Source organism: Engystomops pustulosus, chromosome 11, assembly GCF_040894005.1.
Source record: "Engystomops pustulosus chromosome 11, aEngPut4.maternal, whole genome shotgun sequence".
Taxonomy (NCBI): Eukaryota; Metazoa; Chordata; class Amphibia; order Anura; family Leptodactylidae; genus Engystomops; species Engystomops pustulosus.
This window is the reverse complement of record NC_092421.1, coordinates 65,164,812-65,175,167: the sequence shown is the minus strand read 5'-3', so window position 1 is coordinate 65,175,167 and position 10,356 is coordinate 65,164,812.

Genomic DNA, 10,356 nt, shown 5'->3' with positions numbered 1-10,356 from the left:
TGGCGGCGGCCGCCCCTCGGTATTCGGTCCCCAGCCGCCACTACTTTTCCCGATGTGCCGTCCCAGCCCTGCACCAGCACGTGTCAGACAACATAATCCGTGCCCTGACCAACGCCGTTTCTGACAAGGTCCACCTGACCACGGACACGTGGACGAGTGCTGCCGGGCAGGGCCACTATATATCGCTGACGGCACATTGGGTTAACTTGGTGGAGGCTGGGACCGAGTCTGACCCTGCGGCTGGTCATATACTGCCGACGCCGAGGATTGCGGGGCCTACCTCGGTCCAGGGGTTTCAGGCCTACTATGCCTCCTCCTCCTCCCACCCCTCCTCCACCTCCTCCTCCGAACGACCATCCGTGGGCATGGCGCCATCAGTCGCTAGCTCTAGGCACAGCAGCAGTGCCGTCGCTAAGCGACAGCAGGCGGTGCTGAAACTGCTGAGCCTAGGCGATAAAAGGCACACCGCCCAAGAACTATTACAGGGCATCACGGCGCAGACTGATCTGTGGCTGGCACCGCTGAACCTGAAGCCAGGCATGGTTGTGTGTGACAACGGCCGTAACCTGGTGGCGGCTCTGCAACTCGGCAGACTGACACATGTGCCATGCCTGGCCCATGTGTTAAATCTGATAGTTCAGCGTTTCCTCAAGACATACCCCAATCTGTCTGATTTGCTCACGAAGGTGCGCCGCATCTGTGCGCATTTCAGGAAGTCCAGCACAGATGCTGCCACTCTCAGGGCAGCGCAGCGCCGCCTCCAACTGCCCGCTCACCGACTGTTGTGCGACGTGCCCACGAGGTGGAATTCAACACTGACCATGTTATCCAGAGTTTACCAGCAGCGCCGAGCGATTGTAGACTGCCAGATGTCAACTTCCACCAGAACTGGTAGTCAGGTCAGTCAGCTTCCTCAAGTCTACAATGAGGAGTGGACGTGGATGTCTGATATCTGTCAGGTGCTGAGTAACTTTGAGGAGTCAACACAGATGGTCAGTGGCGATGCCGCCATCATCAGCCTCACCATCCCGCTGCTTGGCCTGTTGAAAAACTCTCTGGTCAGCATGAAGTCGGAAGCTTTGCGCTCCTCACAAGAGACGGGGGAAGAAGATTCCCTTGTTGATAGCCAAAGCACCCTTAGGTCTGTTTCTCAGCGCATATCGGAGGAGGTGGAGGAGGATGAGGAGGAAGAGGAGGAGAATGTTGGCGAGACACAAGAGGGGACCATTGCTCAGACCTTCACTGTTCAGCGTGTATGGGCAGAAGAAGAGGAGTTGGAGGAGGAGGAGATGGACAGTCAGGCCAGTGAGGGGAGTGAATTCTTGAGAGTTGGGACTCTGGCGCATATGGCAGATTTCATGCTAGGCTGCCTATCCCGTGACCCTCGCGTTCAAAGAATTTATTCCAGCACCGATTACTGGGTGTTCACTCTCCTGGACCCACGGTACAAGCAAAATCTTTCCACTCTCATCCCTGGAGAGGAAAGGAGTGTGAGAATGCATGAATACCAGCAGGCCCTGGTGCACAAGCTGAAACAGTATTTCCCTTCTGACAGCGCTAGCGGCAGAGTGCGTAGTTCTGCGGGACAAGTAGCGAGGGAGAGTAGGCGAGCAGGCAGCTTGTCCAGCACTGGCAAGGGTACGCTTTACAAGGCTTTTGCCAGCTTTATGTCACCCCAGCAAGACACTGTCACCTGTCCCCAGTCTCGGCAGAGTAGGGCTGATCTTTACAGAAAGATGGTGAGGGAGTACGTAGCTGACCATACCATCGTCCTAAATGATCACACAGCTCCCTACAACTACTGGGTTTCAAAGCTGGACATGTGGCACGAACTGGCGCTGTACGCCTTGGAGGTTCTTGCCTGCCCTGCCGCTAGCGTCTTGTCCGAGCGGGTTTTCAGTGCAGCTGGTGGCATCATCACCGATAAGCGTACACGCCTGTCGACTGACAGCGCTGACAGGCTGACGCTTATCAAAATGAATAAAGCCTGGATTTCTCATAATTTCCAATCTCCACCAGGTGAAGGAAGCTCAACCTGAATAATTTATCCACTCCTCCTCCTCCTCATTTTCCTCCTTCTCCTCCTCTTTGTACAGTAAAGCAGAGGAAACTGGCTATTTTTTGACAGGGCCCACTGGCTCTAGCTATAGTACTTTATGCATGTAATTTTTCTGGAGGGCCACCGACCCGGTCCTCTGTTTTCAACAATTTTTGGGAGTGCCACATACAGGCACTCAATCTATTCAATTTTTCTGGAGGACCACCTACCTGCTCCTCTGGTTTGAAAACTTTTTTGGACTGCCACATACAGGCACTCAATCTATTCCATTTTTCTGGAGGGCCACCTACCTGCTCCTCTGGTTTGAAAACTTTTTTGGACTGCCACATACAGGCACTCAATCTATTCCATTTTTCTGGAGGGCCACCTACCTGCTCCTCTGGTTTGAAAACTTTTTTGGACTGCCACATACAGGCACTCAATCTATTCCATTTTTCTGGAGGGCCACCTACCTGCTCCTCTGGTTTGAAAACTTTTTTGGACTGCCACATACAGGCACTCAATCTATTCCATTTTTCTGGAGGGCCACCTACCTGCTCCTCTGGTTTGAAAACTTTTTTGGACTGCCACATACAGGCACTATCCAAATTGAATTGTCTCCATAGCAGCCTCCACACGTTGTCTCCATTGCTACCTCCAAAAGTCGTTTATATAGCTGCCTCCATACATCGTCCCTTTATCAAACGAGGTGTGTCAGGCCGAAATTTGGGTTGTTTTCATGGATTCCACATCAAAGTTGTTAACCTTGTCGCCACCCTGCTGTGTTATCCACAAAATACACTGGCAAACTTTTACCATTTACGGATATTATTTCAGCGCTTCTTGCGCATCTGTTTACATTCCCCTCACCCGCCATATCCTAAACTTATAAGAACGCTACTACACTTGATCTTATACAAAAGGTTCTTAGAAGTGCTGTTTGGGGAGTAGCCTAGAGACAGGGGCTTGGATTGGCGAAAGCTCGCCTGGCAGCGGAGCGCCAGCTCCATGCGCATCATGCGCTTCTTGCGCATCTGTTTACATTCCCCTCACCCGCCATATCCCAAACTTATAAGAACGCTACTACACTTGATCTTATACAAAAGGTTCTTAGAAGTGCTGTTTGGGGAGTGGCCTAGAGACAGGGGCTTGGATTGGCGAAAGCTCGCCTGGCAGCGGAGCGCCAGCTCCATGCGCATCATGCGCTTCTTGCGCATCTGTTTACATTCCCCTCACCCGCCATATCCCAAACTTATAAGAACGCTACTACACTTGATCTTATACAAAAGGTTCTTAGGAGTGCTGTTTGGGGAGTAGCCTAGAGACAGGGGCTTGGATTGGCGAAAGCTCGCCTGGCAGCGGAGCGCCAGCTCCATGCGCATCATGCGCTTCTTGCGCATCTGTTTACATTCCCCTCACCGCCATATCCCAAACTTATAAGAACGCTACTACACTTGATCTTATACAAAAGGTTCTTAGAAGTGCTGTTTGGGGAGTAGCCTAGAGACAGGGGCTTGGATTGGCGAAAGCTCGCCTGGCAGCGGAGCGCCAGCTCCATGCGCATCATGCGCTTCTTGCGCATCTGTTTACATTCCCTTCACCCGCCATATCCCAAACTTATAAGAACGCTACTACACTTAACTTGGTGCAGGCTGGGACCGAGTCTGACCCTGGGGCTGGTCATATACTGCCGACGCAGAGGATTGCGGGGCCTACCTCGGTCCAGGTCTAAAAAAGGCCTACTATACCTCTTCCTCCTCCCACCCCTCCTCCACCTCCTCCTCCTCCTCCGAATTACCATCCGTGGGCATGGCGCCATCAGTCGGTAGCTCTAGGCACAGCAGCAGTGCCGTCGCTAAGCGACAGCAGGCGGTGCTCAAACTGCTGAGCCTAGGCGATAAAAGGCACACCGCCCAAGAGCTATTACAGGGCATTCCACATCAAACTTGTTAACTTTGTCGCCACCCTGCTGTGTAATCCACAAAATATACTGGCAAACTTTTATCATTTACGGATATTATTTCAGCGCTTCTTGCGCATCTGTTTACATTCCCCTCACCCGCCATATCCCAAACTTATAAGAACGCTACTACACTTGATCTTATACAAAAGGTTCTTAGAAGTGCTGTTTGGGGAGTAGCCTAGAGACAGGGGCTTGGATTGGCGAAAGCTTGCCTGGCAGCGGAGCACCAGCTCCATGCCAAGATCCAACTAACATAGTTTTAACTGCAGCACCTTTAATCTACTACTAGTTCACTGCCTCCATACATGGTCCCCTTATCAAACGAGCTGTGTCAGGCAGAATTTTGGATTGTTTTCATGGCTTCCATGTTAACTTTGTCGCCACCCTGCTGTGTAATCCACAAAATATACTGGCAAACTTTTATCATGTACCGATATTATTTGAGCGCTTCTTGCTCACCTCCTTTGGTTCCTTTGGTTCCCATTGGTTTGAAGCCTGAGTCCATTTAGGGTATGTTGCCATGACACTCTCTAGCCTGCCGCTGCTGCCGCTGCCGCTGCCTCTGCATGCCATCCCCTATAGTGTCAGGGTCAATTATTGGATGTTTTAGATGCTATCTAGCCTCATTCGGTCACTCTGTCATGGCCATGCTGTTGCCCATAATTTTGGCATAATGGTGCGATTAAGCAGCCTCAGAGGCATCCATGCATGCTGCCCCTGCTGTTTCCTGTCCATTTCCGTGGTGTTTCCATCCTTTTCTGAGGTTCCCAGGAGTTTGGCCAAGCTTCCCTGTGCAGAGCCTTGGTCCCCTTGAAAAATGCTCGAGTCTCCCATTGACTTCAATGGGGCTCGTTACTCGAAACGAGCACTCGAGCATCGGGAAAAGTTCGTCTCGAATAACGAGTACCCGAGCATTTTAGTGCTCGCTCATCTCTAGTGATAATACTTTGGAAGAATAGCAGACTGGTGAGCAGGAGCTGAACTGGAAGGTCAGGGTTCCATAGCTGATGTTATGCTCCCCTTAGTGCTTTCTCAACATAATATAACCCCCTTATTATCCAACATTTATACAGCTCACAGTAATAGAGGCCTGCTATTAATAGTGTCCTGCTAGTAATAGTGTCCTGCTAGTAATAGTCTCCTCCTAGTAATAGCGCCCTCCTAGTAATAGCGCCCTCCTAGTAGTAGTGCCCTGCTAGTAATAGTGTCCTGCTAGTAGTAGCGCCCTGCTAGAAATAGCGCCCCGCTAGTAATAGAGTAATAGTGTCCTGCTAGTAATAGTGCTCTGCTAGTAATAGTGTCCTGCTAGTAATAGTGTCCTGCTAGTAGTAGTGCCCTGCTAGTAATAGTGTCCTGCTAAAAATAGCGCCCAGCTAGTAATAGAGTAATAGTGTCCTGCTAGTAATAGTGTCCTGCTAGTAGTAGTGCCCTGCTAGTAATAGTGCTCTGCTAGTAATAGTGTCCTGCTAGTAATAGTGTCCTGCTAGTAATAGTGTCCTGCTAGTAATAGTGTCCTGCTAGAAATAGCGCCCAGCTAGTAATAGAGTAATAGTGTCCTGCTAGTAATAGTGTCCTGCTAGTAGTAGTGTCCTGCTAGTAATAGTGCTCTGCTAGTAATAGTGTCCTGCTAGTAATAGTGTCCTGCTAGTAGTAGTGCCCTGCTAGTAATAGTGTCCTGCTAGTAATAGTGTCCTGCTAGTAGTAGTGCCCTGCTAGTAGTAGTGCCCTGCTAGTAATAGTGTCCTGCTAGTAATAGTGTCCTGCTAGTAGTAGTGCCCTGCTAGTAATAGTGTCCTGCTAGTAATAGTGTCCTGCTAGTAGTAGTGCCCTGCTAGTAGTAGTGCCCTGCTAGTAATAGTGCCCTGCTAGTAATAGTGTCCTGCTAGTAGTAGTGCCCTGCTAGTAATAGTGTCCTGCTAGTAATAGTGTCCTGCTAGTAGTAGTGCCCTGCTAGTAGTAGTGCCCTGCTAGTAATAGTGTCCTGCTAGTAATAGTGTCCTGCTAGTAATAGTGCTCTGCTAGTAATAGTGCTCTGCTAGTAATAGTGTCCTGCTAGTAATAGTGTCCTGCTAGTAGTAGTGCCCTGCTAGTAATAGTGTCCTGCTAGAAATAGCGCCCCGCTAGTAATAGAGTAATAGTGTCCTGCTAGTAATAGTGTCCTGCTAGTAGTAGTGCCCTGCTAGTAGTAGCGCCCTGCTTTTTGCCAAATTGTAAAAGTGCCTCCCTTGTTGTATTCACTAGCCCCAAATCAAATAGAGAAGGGGCGGGGGACTGTAGGGGGATTTTATTTAATTTTAAAGGATACAGAAGGAGGCGATTGGGCTCTCCTTTTTGGGCGGTAACTAAAGGAGGTGGGGGGCCGGCTTGCAGAGCCCGCCCCGTGGTTTTAAAAGTATTGGGGGCACGTGGGGGGGGGGGGGGTCCTCTTTCCTTCTGCCTGGACCAAGCGGCGAGAAGTCACCCACCCACCCTGCCCTCAGGTTATATTTCTTTTCAGGTTTTTTCCGGTTTCTGGCAGTTTTCTCTGTCTTTTCAGATGTCACAGCATTGGCGAAGTTTCACATGCCCGTAGGCAGAGCCTGATCATCATTGGCGCTCTTGGAGCTCCAGCGCCGGGCCCCCGGATGCAAATTTATTGATTGGGGGCCCCCGGGCTGGCGCTCCAATGATCCGGCTCCTGCTGTGGCCCCCGGCAGGCCTCGACCATCGGCAGTCGGGCAGGGGCCTCCGTCCGTCCGGACCGGAAGCTCCTGCCCGTCACTATATAGTGCTCGATGCGGCCATTTCCGGCCGCTCAAGCACTATTACCGGAGCGATGTGGCCGGAAGACAACCCCGGCGCACATCGCTCCATGAACTGGGGTGCGCGGCCGAGCGCCCCTTCCTTCCCGGACGCGGCAAGAAGAAGCAAGACACGGGACCTGAGGTGAGTAAAATGTTTTTTTTTATCAAACAGTATTAAAAGATGGTGGGGGCAGAAATATCTAAAATAATTAATTTGTCGTGGGCAGCACATTAAATAGTTAATTGTGTGTGTGGGGGGCAGCAGCATATTAAATAGTTTGTTATGGGGGGGCAGCATATTAAATAGTTAATTGTGGGGGGAGGGCAGCATATAAAATAGTTAATTGTGGGGGGGCCAGCATATAAAATATTTTATTATGGGGGGCAGCATATTAAATAGTTTATTATGGGGGCATTAAGTAGTTAATTCTGGGAGGGGCAGCATATTAAATAGTTAAAGGGCACCTACCACCACAAATCTACCTATAAAGGTAGATCGGGTGGTAGGTGACTCAATGGGACGTGAGGATAGCCCTTTTAAGGGCTAATCCTCACGTCCCCGCACTTTTTTGTAAACTTTTATTACCCTAATATGTTAATTTTGTTATGCGGCTACTTGGGCGTGGAGTAGCCGCATCTGAGGTTACACGAGGCGGCTACTCCACGCCCCGGTAGCCACTTTACCCCTCCTACTCACAATGTTCGGCGCGCAGCTGTTCGTAGCTGCGCGCCCTCGTCCGACGATCCTGCCGTCTGTGCATGCGCAGAACAGCAGGCCCGCGCCTGTGCAGCCCCGGCTTCGGAGCAGTGACCGCGCAGGCACGGGCCTGCTGTTCTGCGCAGCTGCGCGCCGAACATGGTGAGTAGGAGGGGTAAAGTGGCTACCGGGGCGTGGAGTAGCCGCTATCCTCACGTCCCATTGATTCACCTACCACCCGGTCTACCTTTATAGGTAGATTTGTGGTGGTAGGTTTCCTTTAATTGTGTGTGTGTGTGGGGGGGGGGGGGGTAGAATATTAACTCCCTCACGCTCTGAGGTTTACATGTATGGCACAGAGGTGCGGCGCCACCATCTTTATTCCTATCTTCATCAGACCCAAGGCTGCATGGCATCTGCAGTTTCGTTACAATGTACCAGTGGCTCATTGTAATGAATACTTTATAAAAATGCCATAAACTGCAATACATATACAGTAGTATTGTAGTATATGGTAGGAATGATAACACCATCTAGGGTTAAAGTACTCTAAAAAGTAGTAAAAAAAAAGTATAAAAAATAAATCCCCCCCTTCCCTAGAACTGATATTAAATTTAATAAACAGTAAAAATCACAAACACATTAGGGATTGCGCATCTCAAAATATCTGATCTATCAAAATATAAAAACGGTTATTGCTGGTGTTGAACCACATTACTGAAAATAGCGCCCAAATATCGGAAACGCAACTTTTACACAATTTTACATCACATAAAAAATGTAATAAAAACTGATCAAAATGTCGCACAGCCCTCAAAATGGTAGCAATGAAAACGTCAGCTCATGACTCCTCACACATCTCAGTACCTTATACACTCAAGTATAAGCCAACCGTTATATAGCCAGCAACTGAACCTGATATAGCCTTCCTCCTGCCCCGTATACAGCCAGCCAGCCCCCATATATACCCAGCACCTGCCCCCGATATAGCCTGCCCCTGCCTCCGTATATATAGCCAGCTCCTGCCATTGTATAGCCTTCCTCCTGCCCCGTATATATAACCAGATCCTGCCCTTGTATAGCCTTCCTCCTACCCATACATATAACCAGATCCTTCCCCCGTTTAGCCTCCTGCCCTTATATAGCCAGCTCCTGCCCCTATAAAGCCTTCCTCCTGCCCCAGTATATAGCCAGCTCCTGTCCCGTATATAGCCAGCTCCTGCCCCTATATAGCCTTCCTCCTGCCCCCGTATATAGCCAGCTCCTGCCCCTATATAGCCTTCCTCCTGCCCCGTATATAGCCAGCTCCTGCCCCGTATATAGCCAGCTCCTGCCCCCGTATATAGCCAGCTCCTGCCCCCGTATATAGCCAGCTCCTGCCCCCGTATATAGCCTTCCTCCTGCCCCCCGTATATAGGCAGCTCCTGCCCCCGTATATAGCCTTCCTCCTGCCCCGTATATATCCTTCCTCCTGCTCCCGTATATAGCCAGCTCCTGCCCCCGAATATAGCCAGCTCCTGCCCCCGAATATAGCCAGCTCCTGCCCCCGAATATAGCCAGCTCCTGCCCCTGAATATAGCCAGCTCCTGCCCCCAAATATAGCCAGCTCCTGCCCCTGAATATAGCCAGCTCCTGCCCCCGTATATATAGCCAGCTCCTGCCCCCGAATATAGCCAGCTCCTGCCCCCGTATATAGCCAGCTCCTGCCCCCGTATATAGCCAGCTCCTGCCCCCGTATATAGCCTTCCTCCTGCCCCCCGTATATAGGCAGCTCCTGCCCCCGTATATAGCCTTCCTCCTGCCCCGTATATATCCTTCCTCCTGCTCCCGTATATAGCCAGCTCCTGCCCCCGAATATAGCCAGCTCCTGCCCCCGAATATAGCCAGCTCCTGCCCCTGAATATAGCCAGCTCCTGCCCCCAAATATAGCCAGCTCCTGCCCCTGAATATAGCCAGCTCCTGCCCCCGTATATATAGCCAGCTCCTGCCCCCGAATATAGCCAGCTCCTGCCCCTGAATATAGCCAGCTCCTGCCCCTGAATATAGCCAGCTCCTGCCCCCGAATATAGCCAGCTCCTGCCCCTTGTAGCACTCAAAAAAAGAAAATCAAAACGCACCTTTCCTGTGCTTCTCTTGTTCCGTCAGCAGCGTCTACGGACCTGCCGCTGAGTTTGAGGTTTTAGCACATTTTTTGTGCTGAAAAACTTGACTTATACTCGTGATGAGGTTTTAATTTTTTAAGATGTATTAAAACTCAATAAAACCTGTATAAATGTAGTTTCCCTGTAATCTTACTGAACCAAAGAGTAAAGTGTACAAAATTCATTTGGGGGCCCAGTATACTGCATAATTAATGGAGGGGGCAGAATATAAAATAGTATAGAGGAAGCCAGTGTATGAAATGTATTGGGGGTGAGGCCCAGTATGTAAAATAGTTCACAGGGTGGGGTGAGGGGGCAGTATATTAAATAACTAAATAGGGGGGGGGCAGTATATTAAATAACTAAATAGGGGGGGCAGTATATTAAATAATTAAATTAGAAGGTCCAGTCTCTAAAATTCATGTGGCGCCCCAGTATATTAGAAAGGGCCATAAATCGGTAAATTAATTCATTAAAGGGGGCAATATATAAATGAAGTCATGGGGGAACCATATATTGTGTAATTGGGGGGTGACATATAATTAGGGGTACAGTATTACTCAGGGTCTGTAGTATAGTAATATATGCCGGGGACACAGAGGTTTTATTGTGTGGTATATTTGGGGGGGGGGGCATATTTCTGTTATCCAGGTGACATTATACTGTGAGTAACTGTGGTATTTTTAGGTGAACAGTGTGGGGTATGCGCTGCCAGGAGCAAAAGACATCTGGTG